The sequence below is a fragment of the Loxodonta africana genome, chromosome 13 (assembly GCF_030014295.1).
Source record: "Loxodonta africana isolate mLoxAfr1 chromosome 13, mLoxAfr1.hap2, whole genome shotgun sequence".
Classification (NCBI taxonomy): domain Eukaryota; kingdom Metazoa; phylum Chordata; class Mammalia; order Proboscidea; family Elephantidae; genus Loxodonta; species Loxodonta africana.
The window spans coordinates 80,157,335-80,180,732 of record NC_087354.1 but is presented as its reverse complement, the minus strand read 5'-3'; positions in this window follow the sequence as shown (position 1 = coordinate 80,180,732).

Here is a 23,398-nt window from a genome sequence, read left to right as displayed (position 1 = left end):
CAGTTTCGCCATCCTTGCCTCTAAGGAGCATTCTGGCTGTACTTCTAAGACAGATTTGTTCATTCTTTTGGCAGTCCATGGTATATACAATATTCTTTGCACCACAATTCAAAGGCGTCAATTCTTCTTCGGTCTTCCTTATTCATTGTACAGTTTTCACATGCATATGATGTGACTGAAAATACCAAGGTTTGGGTAAGGCGCACCTTAGTCTTCAAGGTGACATCTTCGCTCTTCAACACTTTAAAGAGGTCTTTTGCTGCAGATTTAGCCGAAGCAATGCATCTTTTGATTTCTTGACCGCTGCTTCCATGGCTGTTGATTGTGGATCCAAGTAAAATGAAACCCTTGACAACTTCAATCTTTTCTCCGTTTATCATGAAGTTGCTCCTTGGTCCAGTTGTGAGGATTTTTGTTTTCTTTATGTTGAGGTGCAATCCATACTGAAGGCTGTGGTCTTTGGTCTTCATTAGTAAGTGCTTCAAGTCCTCTTCACTTTCAGCAAGCAAGGTTGTGTCATCTGCATAACGCAGGTTGTTAATGAGTCTTCTTCCAATCCTGATGCCCCTTTCTTCTTCATATAGTCCAGCTTCTTGTATTATTTGCTCAGCATACAGATTGAACAGGTATGGTGAAAGAATACAACCCTGACGCACACTTTTACTGACTTTAAACCAATCACTATCCCCTTGTTCTGTCCGAACAATGGCCTCTTGACCTATGTAAAGGTTCCTCACGAGCACAATTAAGTATTCTGGAATACCCACTCTTCCCGATGTTATCCGTAGTTTGTTGTGAACCGCTCAGTCGAATGTGTTTGCATACTCACTAAAACACAGGTCAACATCCTTCTGGTATTTTCTGCTTTCAGCCAGGATCCGTCTGACATCAGCAATGATATCCCTGGTTTCACGTCCTCTTCTGAAAAAGGTCTGAATTTCTGGCAGTTCCCTGTCATTATACTGTCACAGCCGTTTTTGAATGATCTTCAGCAAAATTTTGCTTTTGTGTGATATTAATAATATTGTTCTATAATTTCCACATTCGGTTGAATCACCTATCTTGGGAATAGCCATAAATATGGATCTCTTCCAGTTAGTTGGCCAGGAAGCGGTCTTCCATAACTCTTGGCATAGGCGAGTGAGCACCTCCAGCATTGCATCTGTGATTTGAAACATCTCAGCTGATATTCCATCAATTTCTGGAGCCTAGACCTTACCCTAAAACTAACGCCAACACAAATTCAAACCCCTAAATGCTAAACATAATGCTGAAACTAACCCTAAGACTAACCCTAACCCTCTAACCCTAACCCCCTGCCCTAACCCTAACCCTAAGCCTAACCCTGACCCCTAAACACTAACCAAAACCCTAACCCTTTAACCCCTAAACACTAACCCTAACACCAATCCCAATCACAACCTCTACTACACCCCAAACACAGCTCCAGCACAAGCTCCAGCCAAAGCCCCAGCTCCATTCTAGCCACTAACCTTGATCGTAGCCTGAACCTAAACATAATCCCTAACACCTAACGCCAACCCTAACCCTAACCACAACCCCAACACTAACCGAAAACTTAACTCTAAAACCTAACTATAAAACCGGACCATAAACCTAACCCACAATCCCTAACCCTACCCTAACATTAACAGGATAACCTTAACCCTAACCCTAGCCCTAACCTTAACGATAACCCTACCTTAACACCATAACCCTAAAACTATCCCTAACCCTAATCCTCTAACCCTAACCATCGAACCTTAGCCTTCTAACCCTAACTCTCTAACACTAACCCTCTAACCCTAATGCTAACCCTAAACCCTAAGCCTGACCTTAACCCTAACCCTAAACCTAACAGTAACCCTAATCCTCTAATCCAAACCCCTTAACGCTAACCCTAACTGAAACCATAACACATAACACTAACTCTAACCCTAACCCTAATCTTAACAGGAGCCCAAAAACTAACCCTAACCTGAAATTGAACACGAACACAAACCTGTACCTGAAACCTAATGCTAAACTAACCCTAACATTGACCGCAAACCCGAACCCTAACCATATCCCTAAAACTAACCCCCTAACCCTAACGCCATAACCCTAGCACCCTAACCTTAACCCTATCCCTAACCTTAACCCTAACACTGTAACCCTCTAATCTTAACCCTAACCCTAAACCAACCATAAACTTAACCCCCAAATCTAATTCTAGCCCCAACCCTAACACAAGCCCCAGCTCTAACCAAAACCCCAGCCCCAACCCCAACCTCAATCAGAACACCAACACCAACCTCAACACCAAACCAACTCCAACTTAAACCTAACCCTAGCCCTAACCCTAATATTAACCCTAAACACTAAACTCTAAACCCTAACCCTGACATTAACTCTAACCCCAACCATAAAAATAAACCTAAACCTGACCTGCACCCTAACCCTAATCCTAACATTAACCCTCAACCTCGCCCTAACCCTAGTTCTCACACACACCTTAACGCTAACCCTAACCTTCTAACCTCACTCCTCTAATACTTACCCTAATACTAAGCCTAATCACTAACCCTAACCCTAACTCTAACCCCAAGACCAACCCAACCCTAAACCTAAACCTTAACCCTAAACCTAACCTAACCCCTAACCCTAACCCTGTAACACTACCCTAACCCTAAACTCTAAACCCTAACCCTAACCCTGTAACACTACCTTAACCCTAACCTCTAAACCTTAACCCTAACCCTAACCTCAACCACAACCCCAAAGCCTACCGCAGCCCCAGCCCCAGACCCAGCACAAGCCCCAGCACAAGCTCCAGCCCCAGCCGCAGCCCGAATACTAGCCCCTAACCTTAACACAAACCCTAAACCAAACCCCTAAACCTAACCCCTACCACAACCACAATCCCAACAGTAACCCCAACCCTAAACACTAACTCTAAACACGAATCCTAACCCTAAACTCCATCCCTAACCGTAACCATAAGCACTAATCCTAACTCTAAGTCTAACCCGAACCACAATCCCAACCACAACCTCAACCTCAATTCCAACCTAAGCTCTAACCCTAACCTTAAATCCTAAATCCTAATGCCTAAAGGCTAACTATAAAGCTAACCCTCACCCTAACCCTCTAACCCTAACTCTCTACCCTAACCCTAACACCTAACACCTAACTCCTAACCCTAGCCCTAACCCTAAACGTAACACCAGCACTAACCCTAAACCATGAATTAAAAGCCTAACCCTAACCTTATCCCTAAACCCAAACCCTAAACCTAACACTGAACCCTAACACTAACCCTAAACCTAACCCTAACACTAATCCTATAACAGATACCTTCTAACCCTAGCCTTCTAACACTTACCCCCAACCCTAACCCTCTAAACCTAACCTTCTAACCCTAACCCTCAAACCCTAACACTAAACCAAACCCTAACCCTAAACCCTTACCCTGACCCTCACACCAACACTAACCCGAACGCTAACACTAACCCTAACCTTAACCCTATCCCTAATCTTCTAACTCTAACCCCAGAACCCTAACACTAACAGAAAACATAATCCTTAACCCCAACCCGAACCCTATGCAAACCTTAACACTAACCGTAACCCTATACTGAACACAAACCCGAACCCGAACATGAACCTGAATCCGAACCCGAAAACTAAACCTAACCTTAACCCTAACCCTAACACCAAACCCTAAGAATAACAATAATCCTAAACCTGATCCTAACCCTAACCCTAAAGACTAATCTCTAAACCCTAAAACCTAACAATAACATTAACCCTAACCAGAGCACTAACACTAACCCTAGCCCTAAACCTAACCCTAAACACTAAAACCAAAACCCTAAACCCTAACCATAACATTAACCCAAATGTTAACCATAAACCTAACCCTCTCAGTCACCGTAACCCTAACCCTCACTCTAAACCTCACCCTAAACCTCAATCTCACCCTAACCCTCACCCTCAACCTCACCCTAACCCAACCCTCACCCTCACACTCACCCTAACCTAACCCTAATACTCACCCTCAACCTAACACTAAAACTCACCCTCACCCTAACCCTAATCCTCACCCTCAAACTAACCCTAACCCTCACAAATGCCCTAACGCTAAACCTCACCCTAACCCTAACTCTTGCCCGAACTCTTAAGTCTAACCCTGACCTACCTCTAACGCTAACCCTAAACCTAACCCTAATGCTAACTCTAACCCTAGCCCTAATCCTAACCCCTAATCCTAACCCTAACCCCAACCATAACACAAACCCCAAACCCTGACCATGACCCTAACACTAAAACTAACCCCTTAACCCTAACCTTAACCATAATACTAACCCTAACCCTATCACTAAACCTAACCCTAAACCGAACCTGAACCTGAGCCGTTAAGCCTAAAACTAACCTAACCCTCATGGTAACAATAACCCTAATCCCTGACCCTAACCCTGACCCTAATTAACACAAACAATTACCATTAAACCTAACCCTAAACATAATGGTTATCGCTAACCCTAACCCTAACCCTAAGCCTCAACCCCTAACTCTAGCCCTAACCACAAGCCCTAAACTCTAACCACTAGCGCTAGCCCTAGACCTAGCCCGAAACCTAACGCCAACATTAACCCTCTAACACTAACAATCTGCCTAACCCCTAACCACTATACCTAACCCTAGCCCCAACCACTACACCTAACCCTAACCCCTAACCCTAACACCAACCCCAAACACAACCCCTACCGCAGCCAAAATCTCAACACAAGCTCCACACCAGCCCCAGCCCCAACCCTAGCTACTAACTCTAACCCAACCCTAACCCTATCACTAAACCTAACCCCTAACACCTAACCCCTAAAACTAACCCTAAAACCAACCTCAACCCTTACCCTAAACACTAACTCTAAAGCCGAACCATAACCCTAACCCTAACTCTAAACCTAACACTAAACCCTAATCCTCTAAGTCTAACCGTCTAACCCTAACCCTCTAATCCTAACCCTAACCATAACCCTAAACTCTTACCTTGTCCCTAACACTAACCCAAACCCTAACCCAAAAAAGAACTCAAACATGAACCCGAAACTGAAACCTAACCCTAACTTTAACCCTAACCCAAACCAAAACCCTAACAATAGCCCTAACCATAAAATTAACAACCTAACACTAACCCTAATCCTAATCCCCTAGCCCTAACACCCTAACACTATCCCTAACCCTAACCTTAAGCCAACAGTAACCTTAACCGCAACACTATTCCTAGCCCCTGCCCTAACCCCAACCCCAGCCCCAACACAAACACCAACCCGAAATCCAACCCCAAACACAGCCCAACCCTTAACCCTAAGCCTAACAGTTAACCCTAACACTAATCCTAACCCTAACCCTAAACACAACTGTGACTGCAACCCCAACCCCATCCCCAACATCAACACCAACCCTAACCCCAAAACTATCCCCCAAATTAACCGAACCCTTGCCCTAACCCTAACATTGACCCTAACGCTAAACACTAAACTGTAAGCGCTAAAGCCTAACCATAACATTAACCCTAATGCTAACCAGAAAACTAATCCTAAGCCTCACATTCACACTAACCATAACCCTAACTCTAAACACTAAACTCTAAACCCTAACCTTGACATTAACCCTAACACTAATCCTAAAACGAACTCTAACCCCCAACCCCTAACTATAACCATAACTCCAACCCCTAAGCCCTAACGCTAAACACTAGCACTAGCCTTAGCCCTAGAACTAGCCCTAAACTTAAAACTAACCCTAACCCTAAACCTAACCCTAACCCTCTAACCCTGGCCCTCTAACCCTAACCCTAAACCTAACCCTAACCCTTACTCCTAAACACTAATCCCTAACCGTAACACCAACCCCAATCCGTACCGCTGCCCAAGCCCCAACACAAGCTCCACCCCAGCCCCACCCCAACCCTAGTTACTAACCCTAACCCTATCCCTAAACCTAAACCCTAATACCTAACCCCTAACGCTAACCCTAACCATAACGGCAACCCCAACACTAACTCTAAACCCTAACCCTAAACCCTAACTCTAAAGCCAAATCCTAATGCTAACCCTAAACCTAAATCTCACCTTAACCCTCAAGCTCACCCTAACATTCACAATCACCCTAACACTCATCCTACCCCTCACCCTAAACCTAACCCTAAATCTCACCCTCACCCTAATTCTAACACACCCTGAAACTAACCCTAAACCTCACACACACCCTAAAGCTAACCCTAACCTTCTAACCCCAACCCCTAATGCTTTCCCGAACCCTAACCCTAACCCCAACCCCCTAACGCTTGCCTAACCCTAGCCCTAACCCAACCCAAAGCCCTAACCATAATCCTAACACTAACCCTAGCCCTAACACTAACTCTAACTCCCAACCCCTAACTCTAACCCTAACCCCAACCCCCAAACCCAAAATCTAAGCACTAGTGTTAGCCCTAGCCCTAGAACTAGACCTAAACATAACCCTAACCTTAACCCTCTAACCCTAACCCTCTAATCCTCTCTGCCCTAAATCTAACCCTAAATACGAACCACTAATCCTAACCCTAACATCTAAACAATAACCCCTATACCTAACACCAACCCAACCCCAACCCCTGACCTAACACTAACCTTATCCCTAAACCCTAACCCCTAAACCCTAGCCCTAACCCTAACCCTCTAACCGTATCCCAATAACCCTAACCCTTTATCCCTAACCCTAACCCCTACCCTAACATGAACTCCAACACCAACCCCTACCACAACCCCAGGCCCAGCCCCAGCACAAGCTCCAGCCCCACTCCCAGCCCCAACACTAGACCCTAACCCTAACCCTAACTCTAACCCGAACCCCAATCCCAACCCATTCTCAACCCCAATCCCAACCCATTCTCAACCCCAATCCCAAACCTAAGCCCTAACCCTAACCTTAAACCCTAAATCCTAATCCCTAAATGCTAACTCTAAAGCTAACCCTAAACCTAACCCTAATCTTCTAGCCCTAACCCTCCTGCTCTACAATAACCATAAACCTAACCCTAACCCCTAACCACTAACCCTAACCCTTAAACACGAACTCCTAACCCTAATACCAACCCCAACACAACCCCTACCACAGCACAAGGCTAATACTAACCCTAAACGCTAACCCCTGACATCTAACCCTATCCCTAACACCTAAACTGTAACCCAAACCCTAAACGTAACCCAACATCAACACTAACCCTAAACCTTAAATCTAAACCCTAACCCTTAACCCTAACCCAAACCCAAAACCCCTAACTCTAACCTTAACCCCAAACCCTAAACCCTAACCTTAACCACTAGCACTAATCCTAGCCCTAGAATTAGCCCTAAACCTAACCATAACCCCAAACCTCTGCCCAAACCCTCTAACCCTGGCCCTCTTCCCTAACCCTCACCCCTAAACACCAACCCTAACCCCTAAACTCTAACTGCTAACCCTAAGAAAAACCACAACCCCACCCCATACCTCAGTCCAAGCCCCAAAACAAGCTCCACCCCAGCCCCAGACCCAACCAAAGCTACTAACCCTAACCCTAAACCCTTACCTTGACTGTAACACTAACCCTATTCCTAACCCTCTAACCCTAACCCCATAACCCTAAACCTAACTGAAACCATAACCCCTAACCCTAACCCCAACCCTAACATGAACCCTAACACTAGCCCTAACCCTAAAATTAACAACCTAACCCTAACCCTAATCCTAAAGCCCTAACTCTAACACCCCAACCCTATCCCTACCCCAACCCTACTTTAGCCAACCATAACCTTAATCCAAAACACTATTCCTAGCCCCAACCCTAACCACAATACCAACCAAAATCCTAACCCCTAACCATAAGCTTAAGCCTAACACTAACCCTAAAAAAAAAAAAAAAAAAAAAATTTTAAAGCGATCTCTAAATGGAACCCCTACCACAAACCCAACACCAACAGTAACCCCAACTACAAACCCAACACCAACCCCAAACATAAACATAACATTAGCCCTAACATTAGCCATAACCCTAACCCTAAACACTAGACTTTAAACACTAAACCCTAATCATAATAGTAACCCAAATGCTAACCATAAACCTGACCCTAAGTTTCACATTCACCCTAAATCTAACCCTTACCAGAACCTTTAAGTCTAACGCTAAACTACCCCAACACTAACCCTAACCCTAAACCCTAAAGCTAACTCTAACCCAGCCCTAACACTAACCCCTAACCCTACCACTAACCCTAAAACGAATCCACTAACCCTAACCCTAACACTGTAACCCTAACACTCTAACCCTATCCTTATCCCTAACCCTACCACTAACCCTAACCCTAACTAGCCCAAACGCTCACACACACCCTAAAGCTAAAACTCACCCTAACCATAACCCTAACCCTTACCCAAACCTTTAAGCCTAACCCTAACCTACAACTAACACTAACCCTAACCCTAACCCTAAAACTAACCCCCAAACCCTAACCCTAAACTTAACCTTAACCCTAGCACCCTAACCCTAACACTCTAACCTTAACCCTAAATCTAAAGAAACCGTACGCCTAAACCACAACTCTAATCCTAGCACCAGCCCTAACACCAACCCCAGCCATAACCAAAACCCCAGCCACAGTCCCAACCACAACCCCAAACCCAAACCCAACCCAAACACCAATGCCAACACCAAACTCAACCCTAACCCCTAACCCTAAGCCAAACATTTAAACCTAACCCTAACCCTAATGCTAACCCTAACACCAACTCTAACTGCATCACAACCACAACCCCGAGCCCAAACCCAAGACCAACCCCAAGACCAACCCCAAACCAAAACCTAACCCTAACCCTAAACACTAAACTCTAAAGCCTAAACCTAAACCTCACATTAACACTAACCCTAACCATAAACTTAACCCTAACCCTCATCTTCATACTAACCCTCACCCTAACCCTAATCCTCACCCTTACCCTGACCCTAAAACTCACCCTCACCCTAACTCTAACGCTTGCCTTCATACTAATCCTAACACTCACACACACCCTAACGTTCACCCTCACACTAGCCCTAACCCTAGCTACTAACCTAACCCTAACTCTATCTCTAAACCTAATCCCTAACACCTAACCCCTAACCCTAACCCAAACCACAAGCCCAACACTAACCCTGAACCTTAGCCCTAAACCCTAACTAAAGCCAAACCCTTAAACCAATGCTAACCCTAACCTTAAAACCCTACCCCTAACGCTAAACCCAGACCCTAAACCTAACTCTAACCGCTAATCCTAATCCTAACCCTGTAAGTCTAACTGTCTAACCACAACCTCCCAACCCTAAGCTTCTAACCCTAACCGTAACAATAACCCTAACCGTAAACTAAACCCTTACCTTCACCCTAACCCTAACCCTATCACTAACCCTCTACCCCTAACCACATACCCTAACTCTAAGTGAAACCGTAACTCCTAAACCTAACCCTAACACTAACCCTCACCCGAACAAGAAAACAAACATGAACCCCAAACCGAAACGTAGCCCTACTTTAACCCTAACCCTAACACAAAACCCTAACAATAACCGTAAAACTAACAACCTAACCCTAATCTTAACCCTAACTCCCTAACCCTAACAACCTAACCCTATCCCTAACCCTAACCCTAACTAAAGCCAACCATAACCATAACCCCCAACACTACTCCTAGCCCCAGCCCTAACCCCAACACCAACCCCAACCCTAATCCCAACTCCAAACCCAACACCAACCCTAGCCCTAAGCCTAACCCTTAACCCTAAATCTAACACTAACCCTAAACCCAACTCTAAAGAACCCCAATCCCAACACCAATCCGAACCCCAAATCCAGCCCCAACCCCAAACCTAACCTTAACATTAATCCGAACCCAAGCCCTAATTCTAACCCAAACTCTAAACACTAAACTCTAAACCCTAAATGCTAACCATAACATTAACTCTAATGCTAACCATAAACCTAGCCCTAACCCTCACATTCATCCTAACCCTAATGCTCAACCTCATCCTCACCCTAACCATAACCTTCACACTCAACTTCACCATCACATTCACCCTCACCCTCAGCCTCAGCCTAACCTTCACCCTTACACAAACCCTCACCCTAACCCTAACCCTGATCTTCACCCACATCATAAACCTAACACACACCTGTACACTAGCCCTGACACTCACCCTCAAAATAACCCTAACCCTCACACACACCCTAACGGTAAAACTCACCCTAACCCCTACCCTTACCCAAACCCCTAAGTCTAACCCTAAACTACCCATAACCCTGCCCCTAAACCCTAATGCTAACTCTAACCCAAGCCCTAACCCAAACCCCAACCCTAGCCCTAACGTAACCCCAAACCATAAACCTAACCCTAAAACTAACCCTCAATCCTGACCCTAACCCTAACCCAAACACGAACAGAAACATGAACCCTAACCCGAAACCTAACCCTAGCCTTAACCCTAACACTAATCCCAAACACTTACAATAACCCTAACCCTAAAACTAACAACCTAACACTAACCCTAGCCCTAACCCTATTCCTAAAGCCCTAACAGAAACACCCTAACACTATCCCTAACCCTAACCTTAACCCTGACCCTAAACTTAAACCGACCATAACACTAACTCCCAACCTTATTGCTAGCCCCAGCCCTAACCCCAACCCCAACCCAAACCACAACCCCAACACAATCCCTAACCCTAAGCCTAACCTTAACCCTAAATCTAACCACAACTCCAGCCTCAACCCCAACGCCAACACCAAACCCAAAACCAACCCCAACCCCAAACATAACCCTAACCTTAACCCTCACCCTAACCCTAACCCAAACGCAAACCATAACCCTAAACACTAAACTTTACACACTAAACCCTAACTGTAACATTAACCCAACGATAACCATAAACCTAACCCTAACCCTCACATTCACTTTAACCCTAACCCTAACTCTAACCCTAACCCTCACCTTCATCCTAAACCTTATCCTCACCCTGAAACTAACCCTGGCCCTCACACACACCCTAACACTAAAACGCACCCTAACCCTAACCTAAACCCTTAAGTCGAATGCTAACCTACCACCAACACTAACCCTAAGCCCTAATGCTAAGTCTAACCCTAGCCCTAATGCTAATACTTACTCTAACCCTAACACTAACCCCAATCCCTAACCCTAACCCTAACTCTAACCCTAACCCTAACACTCTAACCCTCTAAGCTTAACCCTGACCCTAAACCAAACATACACCTAACCCCCAAATCTAATCCTAACCCCAGCCCTAAAACCAGCCTCAGCTCTATCACAAACCCAGCCCAGCCCCAACACAAACCCCAAACCAGCCCCAATCCCAACCCAAAGCCAAACCCCAAATCCAAGCCCAAACCCAAACCCAACCCCTAAACCTAAGCCTAACCATTAACCCTAAACCTAACGCTAACCCTAACCCAAACTCTAACCGCAACCCCAACCCAAACCCCAATCCCAAGTGCAAGCTCAACCCCAAACCCAACCACAAAACTAACCCTAACCCTAAACACTAAACCCTAAAATTAACCCTAACCCTAACTTAACCCTAAGCCTAACAATAACCTGAACCCCTAAGCCCTAATGATAACCCTAACCCTAAACCAAACCCTAACCCCTAACACCAAAGCCTAACCCAAAGCTTAACTCTCTCACTCTAACTCTAACACTAACCCTAAACCTAATCATAAACCTAACCCTAACCATAAACCAAACCTAACCATGACCAGAACCACAATGCATAACCAGAACCCTCACCCAAACCTAACCCTAAACTACATCTCTAACCCCTAACACCTTACCATAAACATAATCCTATCCCTACCCAAACCTAACCCTAAACTTAACCCTCATCCTTGCCACAATGCCTAACACAAAACTTAACCAACCCTAACCGGAACACTAAAGTTAACACTAACCTAAAATCTAACCCTAACCCTAAAACTAAACAGAACCCATAAACTTAACCCTAACCCTAAACATAACCTTAACACTAACCTGAAAATGAACCCAAACATTAGCCAAAACACTAACCCTAAGACACACCTTATCTTAAACTTCACCCTATCCCTAACCTAAAACTAACCCTAACTTTAACCCTAACCCTACCCCTAAACCTAACCTTAACCTTGGCCCACCTGTAACCCTAAACCTAACCCTTACAATAACTCTAACCCTAACTCTCACCCTAAACCTAATCCTAATCCTAACCCTGACCCTAACCCTAACCTAACCTTAACCCTAACTTTAACCCTACCGTAAACTTAAACCTAACCCTAAACCCTAACCCTAACTCTAACCCTAACCCTAAACCTAACTCTAACTGTAACACTTACCCAAAACCCTCACCTTAACTGTAAACGTAACTCTAACTCTTACCCTAAAACTAAACTTAACCCTAATATAACCATAGCCTAAACATAACCAAAACACTAACCCCTAACCATAACTCTAGCACTAATCCTTAGCCTAAACCTAACCTTAACCTTAAACCTGACCTAGCCACTAACCCTAAGTCTAACTCTAACCCTAACCCTAACCTTAAACCAAACCTTTACGCATAACCAAAATTTCACCCTAACCATAACCCTAAACCTACCCTAACTTCATTCAAACCCGAAACCTAACCAAAACTAAAACTAACCCTAAACCTAAACCTAACCCTACCACTAAAACTAAACCTAACACTAACCCTGACCGTAACCTGAACTGTATGTAACCCCTAACCCTAACCCCAACCCTAACTCTCATGCTTAACATAAACTTCACCCTAACCCTAACCTTGAAACTAAACATAACACTAAATCTCCCCCAACCCTGACCCTAACGCTAATCCTAACCATAATCCTAACCCTAACCCTAAAATTAACCCTAACACTGACCCTAACTCTAACTCTAACCCTAATCCTAACCCTAAAACTTACCGTACACACTCAGCTTAAATGGAAACCTAGCACTAACCCTCACCCTAACATCTAAACCTAATCCCAACCCTTATCCTAACTATATCTCTAACCTTAACCTAGCCCTAACCCTAACCGTGACTTAACCCTAACACTTACCCTAACCAAACCCTACCCCTAACCTTAAACCTAAAACTAAACTTAAGCTCAACCCTAACCCTTAACTTAAACTTCACCCTAACGCTAACCCTAAATTGAACCCTAACCCTAACCCTAAACCTAAACCTGACCCAAACATTAAACCAAACACCTAACCCGAACCCTAACACTAACCCTAACCCTAAACCTAACCCTAACCTGACCCTAACCTTAACCCAAACACCTAACCCTAACACTAACCATAAACCTCATCCTTAACCTAAACTTCACCCTAAACCTAAGCCTAACCCTAACCCTAAAACTAAACTTAACCCTAAACTATCCCCTCACTCTAGCCCTAACCCTAAACCTAACCCTAACCCTAACTCTAACCCTATCCCTAACCGTGACACCCTAAAACATCAGCTTAACTGTAAACCTAACACTAACTCTCACACGAACCCCTAACCGTTTCCCTTACCCTAACCCGATCCCTGAACCTAACCTTAACCCTGACCAAAACCTAACACTTACCCTAACCCTAAAATTAACCCTAACCTTAACTATACCCTAAAACTAACCCTAAACCTAACAATACCTCTATACCTGACTCTAACCCTAACCCTAAACCCTAGCACTAACTCTAACTCTAAACGTACCCTAACTCTAACCTAGCCCTACCCTTTACTGTAAACCTAGCCTTAACCCTAACCTTACCCCTACCCTAACCCTAACCCTAAAGCTAACCCTAACCACTAACCCTAACTCTAACCCTAACCCTAACCCTCATGCTTAAGAGAAACTTCACCCTAACCCTAACCCTAAAACTAAACATAAAGCTAAATCTCCCCCAAACCTTACCCTAACCCTAATCCTAGCCATAAACCTAACCCTAACTCTAAACTTAACCCTAACCCGGACCCTAACTCTAATTCTAACCCTAATCCTAAAACTAAAACATAGCCTACACACACAGCTTAACTGGAAAACTAGCACTAATCCTCACCCTGACATCTAAACCTAACCCCAACCCTTAACCAAACCCTACCTCTAACCATAACCTAGCCCTAGGCTTACCATGACTTAACCCTAACTCTTAACCTAAACCTAACCCTAAACCTAACCTTAAATCAAAACCTAATCCTAACTTTAAACCTAACCCAAACCTAAGTTCAACACTCACCCTTAACTTAAACTTCACCCGAACCCTAACACTAAACTGAACCCTAACTCTAACCCTAAACCAAACCCTAAACCTGACCCTAATATTAACGCAAACACCTAACCGTAACCCTAACATTAACCCAAAACCTAAACCTAACCCTAACATAGCCCCAACATTAACCCAAACACCTAACCCTAACACTAAACCTAACCCTCACCTAACGCATAGTCGTATCCCCAATCTTAAACCTAATGCTATCCCCAATTGTATAGCTAACCCTAACACGAACAGTAACCCTAATCTAACCCTAAACCTAACATTAACCCTAAACTTAAACCTACCCTAACCATAAACCTAAACCTAACACCCTAAACCTAACCTCTAACACTAAGTATAATCCTAACCCTAATCTTAACCCTTATCCTAACCCTCACCCTTAACCTAAACTTCACACTAACCCTAAACCTAAACCTAACCCTAATCCTAAACATAACCGCTAACCCTAACTGGAACCCTAAACCTAACCTTAACAGTAACCTGAACACAAACTGAAACTCCAGTCCTAACCATAAAAATAACCCTCACCCTATCTTAAACTTCATCCAAACCCTAACCCTAACCTTAACACTAAACCTAACCCAAACCCTAACCTTAAACCTAACTCTAACCATAACGCTAGTCCACCTGCAACCCTAAACCTAACTCTTACAATAGCCCTGAACCTAACCCTAAACCTAATCCTAACCCTAGACCTAATCCTAACCCTAACCATAACTCTAACCTTGACCCTAAATAGAACACTAACTCTAACCCTGAACCTGAACCTAAACCTAAATCTTACCCTACACCTAACCCTAACCCTAAACCTAACCCTAACTCTAACCTTAATATAACACTTACCCTCAAACCTCAGCTTAACTGTAAAACTAACCATAACCCTCACCCTAACCCCTAACCAAATCCCCCAACCCTAACCCAAATGCTATCCCGAACACTAACCCTAGGCCTAACACTAACCTGAACCCCTAAGCCCTAACGATAACCCTAACCCTAACCAAAACCCTAAACCCTAACGCCAAAGCCTAACCCAAACCTTAACCCTAACTCTTACCCTAACTCTAACACTAACCCTAATCAAAAACCTACCCCAACCATAAACCAAACCTAACCATGACCAGAACCACAATGCATAACCAGAACCCTCACCCAAACCCTAACCCTAGACTACATCTCTAACCCCTAACACCTTACCATAACTATAATCCTATCCCTACCCAACCCTAACCCTAAACCTAACCCTCATCCTTGCCACAACGCCTAACACAAACCCTAACCCTAAATGTAACACTAAAGTTAACAATAATCTAAAAATTAAACTCTAACCCTAAAACTAAACAGAACCTATAAACTTAACCCTAACCCTAAACATAACCTTAACACTAAGCTCAAAACGAACCCAAACCTTAGCCATAACCCTAACCCTAAGACACACCTTATCTTAAACTTCACCCTATCCCTAACCTAAAACTAACCCTAACTTTAACCCTAACCCTACCCCTAAACTTAACCCTAACCTTAACCTTGGCCCACCTGTAACCCTAAACCTAACCCTTACAATAACTCTAACCCTAACTCTCACCCTAAACCTAATCCTAATCCTAACCCTGACCCTAACCCTAACCTAACCTTAACCTTAACTTTAACCCTACCATAAACTTAAACCTAACCCTAAACCCTAACCCTAACTCTAACCCTAACCATAAACCTAACTCTAACCGTAACACTTACCCAAAACCCTCACCTTAACTGTAAACATAACTCTAACTCTTACCCTAAAACTAAACTTAACCCTAATATAACCCTACCTTAAACATAACCGAAACACTAACCACTAACCCTAACTCTAACCCTAATCCTTAGCCCAAACCTAACCTTAACCTTAAACCTGAACCTAACCACTAACCTTAAGTCTAACTCTAACCCTAACCCTAACCTTAAACCGAACCCTTACACTTAACCAAAATTTCACCCTAACCATAACTCTAAACCTACCCTAACTTCATTCAAACCCGAAACCTAACCAAAACTAAAACTAACCCTAAACCTAAAATTAACCTTACCCCTAAACCTAAACCTAACACTAACCCTGACCGTAACCTAAACTGTAACCCCTAACCCTAACCCCAACCCTAACTCTCACGCTTAACAAAAACTTCACCCTAACCCTAACCCTAAAACTAAACATAACACTAAATCTCCCCCAACCCTGACCCTAACCTTAATCCTAACCATAAACCTAACCCTAACCCTAAAATTAACCCTAACCTGCCCCTAACTCTAACCCTAATCCTAACCCTAAAACTTACCATACACACTCAGGTTAAATGGAAACCTAGCACTAACCCTCACCCTAATATCTAAACCTAATCCAACCCTTATCCTAACTATATCTCTAACCTTAACGTAGCCCTAACCCTAACCGTGACTTAACCCTAACACTTACCCTAACCAAACCTTAAGCTCAACCCTCACACTTAACTTAAACTTCACCCTAACACTAACACTAAATCGAACCCTAACCCTAACCCTAAACCTGAACCTAAACCTGACCCAAACATTAACCCAAACACCTAACCTGAACCCTAACACTAACCCTAACCCTAAACCTAACCCTAACCTGACCCTAACCTTAACCCAAACATCTAACCCTAACACTAACCCTAAACCTCATCCTTAACCTAAACTTCACCCTAAACCTAAGCCTAACCCTAACCCTAAAACTAAACTTAACCCTAAACTATCCCCTCAATCTAGCCCTAACCCTAAACCTAACCCTAACTCTAACCCCAACACGAACCGTAATACCCTAAAACATCAGCTTAACTGTAAAGCTAACACTAACCCTCACACGAACCCCTAACCCTTTCCCTTCCCCTAACCCTATCCCTACACCTAACTTTTACCCTGACCTAAACCTATCCCTTAGCCTAACCCTAAAATTAACCCTAACCTTAACTCTAAAAAAAAAAAAATTTTTTTAACTCTACCCTAAACCTAACAATACCTCTATACCTGACTCTAACCCTAGCACTAACTCTAACTCTAAACCTACCCTAACCCGAACCTAGCCCTACCCTTTACCGTAAACCTAGCCTTAAACCTAACCTTACCCCATCCTAACCCTAACTCTAAAGCTAACTCTAACCACTAACCCTAACTCTAACCCTCACGCTTAAGAGAAACTTCACCCTAACCCTAACCCTAAAACTAAACATAATGCTAAATCTCCCCCAAACCTTACCCTAACCCTAACCATAAACCTAACCCTAACCCTAAACTTAACCCTAACCCTGCCCCTAACTCTAACCCTAATCCTAACCCTAAAACTTACCCTAGACGCTCAGCTTAAATGGAAACCTAGCACTAACCCTCACCCTAACATCTAAACCTAATCCCAACCCTTATCCTAACTATATCTCTAACCTTAACCTAGCCCTAACCCTAACCGTGACTTAACCCTAACACTTACCCTAACCAAACCCTACCCCTAACCTTAAACCTAACCCTAACCTTAAGATCAACCCTAACCCTTACCTTAAACTTCACCCTAACGCTAACCCTAAATCGAACCCTAACCCTAAACCTAAAACTGACCCAAACATTAAACCAAACACCTAACCCTAACCCTAACACTAACCTTAACCCTAAACCTAACCCTAACCTGACCCTAAACTTAACCCAAACACCTAACCCTAACACTAACCCTAACCCTCATCCTTAACCTAAACTTCACCCTAAACCTAAGCCTAACCCTAAAACTAAACTTAACCCTAAACTATCCCCTCACTCTAGCCCTAACCCTAAACCTAACCCTAACCCTACCTCTAACCCTATCCCTAACCGTAACACCCTAAAACATCAGCTTAACTGTAAACCTAACGCTAACCCTCACACGAACCCCTAACCCTTTCCCTTACCCTAACCCTATCCCTGCACCTAACTATAAACCTGACCTAAACCTAACCCTAAAATTCACCCTGACCTTAACTCTACCCTAAACCTAACCCTAAATCTAACAATACCTCTATACCTGACCCTAACCCTAACTCTAAACCCTAGCACTAACTCTAACTCTAAACCTACCCTAACCTGAACCTAGCCCTACCCTTTACCGTAAACCTAGCCTTAACCCTAACCTTACCCCTACCCTAACCCTAACCCTAAAGCTAACCCTAACCACTAACCCTAACTCTAACCCTAACCCTAACCCTAACCCTCACGCTTAACAGAAACTTCACCCTAACCCTAACCCTAAAACTAAATATAACACTAAATCTCCCCCTAACCCTTACCCTAACCCTAATCCTAACCATAAAACAAAATGTAACCCTAAACTTAACCCTAACCCAGACACTAACTCTAATGGTAACCCTAATCCTAACCCTAAAACATACCCTACACACTCAGCTTAACTGGAAAACTAGCACTAACCCTCACACGAACATCTAAACCTAACCTCAACCCTTAACCAAACCCTACCTCTAACCATAACCTAGCCCTAGGCTTACCATGACTTAACCCTAACTCTTAACCTAAACCTAACCCTAACCCTAACCTTAAACCTAAACCTAATCCTAAGTTTAAACCTAACCCAAACCTAAATTCAACACTCACACTGAACTTAAACTTCACCCTAACCCTAACCCTAAACAAAACCCTAAACCTGACCCTAACATTAACCCAAACACCTAACCCTAACCCTAAAACTAACCCTAACATAGCCCCAACATTAACCCAAACACCTAAACCTAACACTAACCCTAACCCTCACCTAACCCATAACCGTATCCCAAATCTTAAACCTAACGCTATCGCCAACCGTATAGCTAACCCTAACACAAACAGTAACCCTAATCTAACCCTAAACCTAACATTAACCCTAAACTTAACCCTACCCTAACCATAAACCTAAACCTAACACCATAAACCTAACCTCTAACACTAAGAATAATCCTAACCCTAACCCTAACCCTTAGCCTAACCCTCAACCTTAACCTAAACTTCACACTAACCCTAAACCTAAAACTAACCCTAGTCCTAAACATAACCCCTAACCCTAACCAGAACCCTAAACCTAACCTTAACACTAACCCGAACACAAAATCAAACTCCAGTCCTAACCCTAAAAATGACTCTCACCTGACCCGAAACTTCATCTAAACCCTAACCCTAACCTTAACACTAAACCTAAACCTAACCCAAACCCTAACCTTAAACCTAACTCTAACCATAGTGCTAGTCCACCTGCAACCCTAAACCTAACCCTTACAATAGCCCTGACCTAACCCTAAACCTAATCCTAATCCTATCCCTAGACCTAATCCTAACCCTAACCATAACTCTAACCTTGACCTTAAATAGAATACTAACTCTAACCCTAAACCTGAATCTAAATCTTACCCTACACCTAACCCTAACCCTAAACCTAACCCGAACTCCAACCTTAATCATAACACTTAACCTCAAACCTCAGCTTAACTGTAAAACCAACCATAACCCTCACCCTAACCCCTAGCCGTATCCCCCAACCCTAACCCTAATGCTATCCCGAACACTAACCCTAGGCCTAACACTAACCTGAACCCCTAAGCCCTAGTGATAACCCAAACCATAACCCAAACCCTAACCCCTAACACCAAAGCCTAACCCAAACCTTAACCCTAACTCTCACTCTAACTCTAACACTAACTCTAAACCTAATCATAAATCTAACCCTAACACTAAACCAAATCTAACCATGACCAGAACCACAATGCATAACCAGAACCCTCACCCAAACATTAACCTTAACCCTAACCCGAACCCTAACCCTAAAGTACATCTCTAACCCCTAACACCTTACCATAACCATAATCCTATCCCTACCCAACCCTAACCCTAAACTTAACCCTCATCCTTGCCACAACGCCTAACACAAACCCTAACCCTAACTGTAACACTAAACTTAATACTAACCTAAAATCTAAACCTAACCCTAAAACTAAACAGAACCTGTAAACTTAACCCTAACCCTAAACATAACCTTAACACTAAGCTCAAAACGAACCCAAACCTTAGCCATAACCCTAACCCTAAGCCACACCTTATCTTAAACTTCACCCATCCCTAACCTAAAACTAACCCTAAACCTACCCCTAAACCTAACCCTAACCTTAACCTTGGCCCACCTGTAACCCTAAACCTAACCCTTACAATAACTCTGACACTAACTCTCACCCTAAACCTAATCCTAATCCTAACCCTGACCCTAACCCTAACCTAACCTTAACCCTAACTTAAAAAAAAAAAACTTTAACCCTACCATAAACTTAAACCTAACCCCAAACCCTAACCCTAAATCTAACCCTAACCCTAAACCTAACTCTAACCGTAACACTTACCCAAAACCCTCACCTTAACTGTAAACATAACTTTAACTCTTGCCCTAAACCTAAACTTAACCCTAATATAACCCTACCTTAAACATAATCGAAACACTAACCCCTAACCCTAACTCTAGCCCTAATCCTTAGCCTAAACCTAACCTTAACCATAAACCTGACCCTAACCACTAACCCTAAGTCTAACTCTAACCCTAACCTTAAACCGAACCCTTACCCTTAACCAAAATTTCACCCTAACCATACCCTAAACCTACCCTAACTTCATTCAAACCCAAAACCTAACCAAAAGTAAAACTAACCCTAAACCTAAACCTAACCCTACACCTAAACATAAACCTAACACTAACCCTGACCGTAACCTGAACTGTAACCCTTAATCCTAACCCAACCCTAACTCTTATGCTTAACATAAACTTCACCGAACCCTATTCCTAAAACTAAAAAAACATAACACAAAATCTCCCTCAAACCTGACCCTAACCCTAATCCTAACCATAAACCTAACCCTAACCCTAAACTTAACCCTAACCCTGCCCCTAACTCTAACCCTAATCCTAACCCTAAAACTTACCCTAGACGCTCAGCTTAAATGGAAACCTAGCACTAACCCTCACCCTAACATCTAAACCTAATCCCAACCCTTATCCTAACTATATCTCTAACCTTAACCTAGCCCTAACCCTAACCGTGACTTAACCCTAACACTTACCCTAACCAAACCCTACCCCTAACCTTAAACCTAACCCTAACCTTAAGATCAACCCTAACCCTTACCTTAAACTTCACCCTAACGCTAACCCTAAATCGAACCCTAACCCTAAACCTAAAACTGACCCAAACATTAAACCAAACACCTAACCCTAACCCTAACACTAACCTTAACCCTAAACCTAACCCTAACCTGACCCTAAACTTAACCCAAACACCTAACCCTAACACTAACCCTAACCCTCATCCTTAACCTAAACTTCACCCTAAACCTAAGCCTAACCCTAAAACTAAACTTAACCCTAAACTATCCCCTCACTCTAGCCCTAACCCTAAACCTAACCCTAACCCTACCTCTAACCCTATCCCTAACCGTAACACCCTAAAACATCAGCTTAACTGTAAACCTAACGCTAACCCTCACACGAACCCCTAACCCTTTCCCTTACCCTAACCCTATCCCTGCACCTAACTATAAACCTGACCTAAACCTAACCCTAAAATTCACCCTGACCTTAACTCTACCCTAAACCTAACCCTAAATCTAACAATACCTCTATACCTGACCCTAACCCTAACTCTAAACCCTAGCACTAACTCTAACTCTAAACCTACCCTAACCTGAACCTAGCCCTACCCTTTACCGTAAACCTAGCCTTAACCCTAACCTTACCCCTACCCTAACCCTAACCCTAAAGCTAACCCTAACCACTAACCCTAACTCTAACCCTAACCCTAACCCTAACCCTCACGCTTAACAGAAACTTCACCCTAACCCTAACCCTAAAACTAAATATAACACTAAATCTCCCCCTAACCCTTACCCTAACCCTAATCCTAACCATAAAACAAAATGTAACCCTAAACTTAACCCTAACCCAGACACTAACTCTAATGGTAACCCTAATCCTAACCCTAAAACATACCCTACACACTCAGCTTAACTGGAAAACTAGCACTAACCCTCACACGAACATCTAAACCTAACCTCAACCCTTAACCAAACCCTACCTCTAACCATAACCTAGCCCTAGGCTTACCATGACTTAACCCTAACTCTTAACCTAAACCTAACCCTAACCCTAACCTTAAACCTAAACCTAATCCTAAGTTTAAACCTAACCCAAACCTAAATTCAACACTCACACTGAACTTAAACTTCACCCTAACCCTAACCCTAAACAAAACCCTAAACCTGACCCTAACATTAACCCAAACACCTAACCCTAACCCTAAAACTAACCCTAACATAGCCCCAACATTAACCCAAACACCTAAACCTAACACTAACCCTAACCCTCACCTAACCCATAACCGTATCCCAAATCTTAAACCTAACGCTATCGCCAACCGTATAGCTAACCCTAACACAAACAGTAACCCTAATCTAACCCTAAACCTAACATTAACCCTAAACTTAACCCTACCCTAACCATAAACCTAAACCTAACACCATAAACCTAACCTCTAACACTAAGAATAATCCTAACCCTAACCCTAACCCTTAGCCTAACCCTCAACCTTAACCTAAACTTCACACTAACCCTAAACCTAAAACTAACCCTAGTCCTAAACATAACCCCTAACCCTAACCAGAACCCTAAACCTAACCTTAACACTAACCCGAACACAAAATCAAACTCCAGTCCTAACCCTAAAAATGACTCTCACCTGACCCGAAACTTCATCTAAACCCTAACCCTAACCTTAACACTAAACCTAAACCTAACCCAAACTCTAACCTTAAACCTAACTCTAACCATAGTGCTAGTCCACCTGCAACCCTAAACCTAACCCTTACAATAGCCCTGACCTAACCCTAAACCTAATCCTAATCCTATCCCTAGACCTAATCCTAACCCTAACCATAACTCTAACCTTGACCTTAAATAGAATACTAACTCTAACCCTAAACCTGAATCTAAATCTTACCCTACACCTAACCCTAACCCTAAAC